Consider the following 3,909-nt stretch of genomic DNA (forward strand, 5'->3'; position numbering starts at 1 on the left):
GATTGTACCAGCAGGCCCAGAGTGGCTCACTCTGGCCTCTGCCTTGCCCTGGTTACCTCCTTTCTTGGGTGATAGCCTCAGCCCATCCTTCTGGAAGTCACCGTAGGACCTGTACAGCAAGAGCGGTGACCGTGGCTAAACACCTGGCTGTCTCTGGGCAGAACTGTTTCTGACCAGACAGGAAACCCCGTCAGCTTGGGGTAGCTGAGGAACCTCGAACACTCAGCATGGTTTACACCCAGCAAACACCGGGAAGGACCCAGGGCCAGGCGTGTGGAACATGCTGTAAGGGTCAACATTGTTTTCAGTAGACGGAATCAAAATACTTGCTGCCCAGGTGGTGGCCAAGTGCGCAGGGTCAAGAGCGCTGTCAAGAGCAGGCCTGGCTGCACACTATGGCCCCTTGTTACCCAAACTCCTAGGAATTTCAGAACACTGACAGCAGAGCACCAACCCACATGTGGCAGCCATGCCCCCCTCCCACAGGTGGACTGTGTAGCCAGCGACCGACCCCGGGCATTCTGTGTGGACGTCAGATGTGGTGGAGACTCTGGGAGCTGGGCATGGCGACCACACACTTGTCGTCCCAGCGACTCAGGAGGCTGGGGCAGGGATGTCAAGTTCAAGTCCAGCCTCGGCAACTTAGTGAGGCCTTGTCTCAGAAAATGAAGACAGCGGCCGAGTGTGGGGGTGCACGCCTGTATTCCCAGAGGCTCTAGAGCCCGAGGCAGGAGGATCGTAAGCTCAAATCCAGCCTCGGTAACTTAGCAAAGTCCTGTCTCAAGTAAAAATGAAAAGGGCTGGGGATGTGGCTCAGTGGTTGAGTGACCCTGGGTCAATCCCTGGTACAAAACAACACAAAACAAAACAAAACAAAAAACAAAGAAAAAACAATAAACACCTCCCCCTGGAAAAAAAACCCCAAACCCCAACCAACCAACCAAACAGTGGTCAGAGGCAGCAGCAGAAAAGTCTGGCCTCAGAGCACCATGCACCAAGCCTTTGTCACGGGGCCTGGTCCATGGAGGTGCTCCCCAAGCGATGGCTCTCCATAGCACGAAGACAGGTGTGGAAGGGCAGGAAGCCGGACTCCCGGCAGAGAGGCCCTGAACAGCACCTCTGCCCATACCAGGGCCACAGACGCACCCAGGAAAGTCTCGTGTCCACCCTGCCTCTGGTAGTGCGCTCATCACACAGGAGCACACGGCTCTGTCCTCAGAGTCACTGCAGAGGACAGAGCTGGGCTGCATCCGTCAGGTCGGAGAAAACAACTGTAATGCTCCTCAGAGACTATCCACCATTCCCAGGTGCAGGTGAGGAAGCATGGTCTGAAAGACTCAGCAATGTCCCAGAATTACACGCGAATAAGTGCTGAGGGCACTTATTAGGCATCACCTCCGTTATTCCCCCAGAGAGCCAAGGGCTTCTTCTTTCCATTTTAAGATGAGAAAGCCAGCTCACGAGAGGCATGCTGTTTGCCCAAGGTACTGGTAAGTGGTGCAGCTGCTTCTGTGGCTGCCCATTAAACACCATGCCATCTGGTCACCAAAGCCCCAAGTGGCGGCTCTGTGAGCTGCACCAGGACTTCCTTCGGGATCAGCCAGATGTGAATGGTATGTCTGCTCCGGGGTACTCAGGGTGAGCTCAGGCCACAGCCTCGTCCCTCTGCCCCCCGACACCCACCCCATCCCAGCCCCCATCTGTGACCCGTACTCTCTGCATTACTGTGACCAGACGGTCAGTAAGCAGCAGCTTCCTGCAGAGCCGGTAACTGCAGGGTGGAGTGGAAAGGTTGGACACGGAAGACTGCCAATGTGGCAGGGCCTCACGAAACCCAACAGGCCAACCAGGCAAATGTATTTAAGAAAATAAGCCTGTGCAGCAGTGCTGTTCACTGCTAGGGAACCAGGGGCTGAGAATTCAGGCGGTCAGTTGCTCTGGGGGCTGCGGCGGGGAGGGGAGAACCCTGACTTCACGGATGGCCTGGGTGGGCTCAGGTCCCTCCCTTTACCAAAGTGCCGTAGTTCTTGCAGGCTCACCCTGTCCCTGTGTGCCTACCAGGCAGGATGGTAGGGGACTGGCAGGAAACCCACTGACCCTCCAAGGTGTCAGTCCAGGCTGGGCAGGGGGTGCAGAGGCTGATGGCATTAGTTGTGTGCGTAGTTCAGATTTTGCATCATAAAACATTACAAACTGACCAAGGAGTGTCACGGGGAGATGCTGGGTGGGCCAGAGCTCTTGTTGGAACTGCGGCTGCTCAGAAGGACCAAGCGGCTGCTCTCCTTCGCCAGTGTACCTCCCTCTCTCCCATTCCTGATTTTGGATTTACATCTTTTGTAATCGACCTGGTCCAAGTGTTTTTCTCTTAGGGAAAGCAGAAGGTCAGTTCCCTTCTGTGATTCCTTGTGATTGGACACTTGACCAATGGGTGGGTGCCTTGTGAGTTAGCCTCTGGCCTTCCCCTGCATGTGTGCACAGAGGACCCACGGCCAGCGTGGGGCCAAGTGGCCTAGAGGGCAGGGCCTGGGGACATGCTGGCCTGTAGAGTCAGTGTGCTGTGGAGGTGCTCAGGCCCTCTCTGTGACTTTGAGCTGTGAAGTGTCTCACTCCCCTGGGCTTCCCGGGCACGCAGAGGGCAGGCCGCGACCCCAGGCCTCAGGGCTCCAGGAAGGCGGAGGTGAGTGCACGGATCTTGGCCACAGCCCTGCAGATGCTGCCCTTGCCCTCACTTTTGTCTCATCCTCCCTCTTCCCCCTGCGCCCACCCTGACTGTTCCTTAGCATGAGTAGGGCGTAGGGGGCATGTGACATTTCCCTTCATGGTGGTGACATCAGAAAGCCATCTTCACATGACCTTTCCTTGTCATCACTTATGGGGAGGAGAGAGTTGGAGGGCAGCCCTTCCTGTTCCCACGTCAGGGAAGCCGCCCCTGGCACCGTCACAGCCGCTCCCGCATGCCCGGACCCCCTCCCTGCCCTAGCCTTCCTCTGAAGCCCCTCATCTGTCCTCTCTCTTCCAACCGAGTGAAGCTTGCTGGTCTGGCTTCATCCTGCCGGGTTGGCTTTCACACGTTGTCGGATGATCGACTGACCCAGTGGTCAGGTGCGGGCAGCGTCAGCAGGTGGCCTTTCAGGATGGACGTGTTGGTGCTGTGGAGCTCCCTCCCTCCCCCGGCCCCCCGTTGGTCCTCCCTGGGCTCCCTGACTCCTTCCTTCCCGCCTCGACCGCTGGTCTTCATTCCTGCCCCTCTCCTCCCGTGCCTCTCCTCCTAGGGTCTGATGGTTTCCCTCGTTCAGGCTTTGAGGCCCCTTGTGAAGAGGAAGGGGTGGGGGGGCAATGAGCCCCACCCGTCCCAGGACAGCACAAAGTCCATGAGGCCACTCGTGACTACGTCCCCTACAATTCCCAGGGTGGGCTCCCTTCTCCTGACCAGCCTCTCTGGAAGAGGTCACGTCTAGTGAGCCATCCTGTCCTTGTCTTCTGGCGGACAGGGGACATGGGGCCTGGGCTCCTGTCTGTGAATGGAACCATTAGCATTGGGGCTTGGGCTGTTCCCTCTGGACAGTTCTGCCCCAGCTCTGTAGGGGGCCTCCGTCTGTGCCACCTGTCCTCTGTGCCCGAGTCTTTTCTGAGGATCACATGGGGTCCTGGGGCAGGCCTTGTGCTGGGCAGCTCATCCCGGCGGTGACTGTGGACACGCTCAGCCTTCACAGGCTCAGGGAAGGAGGACTGCGAGTGTCCTGCCTGACTGGGGCTTGAGGTCAGCTCGTGGCCCAGCCAGTAAGCGAGGCTGCAGATCCTGGAGGGGAAGGACAGGGAGGGCTGGACGAGGCCCGCTTTGCTCACGTCACCCCCGCGCTCTGGAGTCCCTCACTGTTTGTGCCTTCCTTCCGTCAGGTCAATGTCCTG

The sequence above is a fragment of the Callospermophilus lateralis genome, chromosome 14 (assembly GCF_048772815.1).
Source record: "Callospermophilus lateralis isolate mCalLat2 chromosome 14, mCalLat2.hap1, whole genome shotgun sequence".
NCBI classification, from domain to species: Eukaryota; Metazoa; Chordata; class Mammalia; order Rodentia; family Sciuridae; genus Callospermophilus; species Callospermophilus lateralis.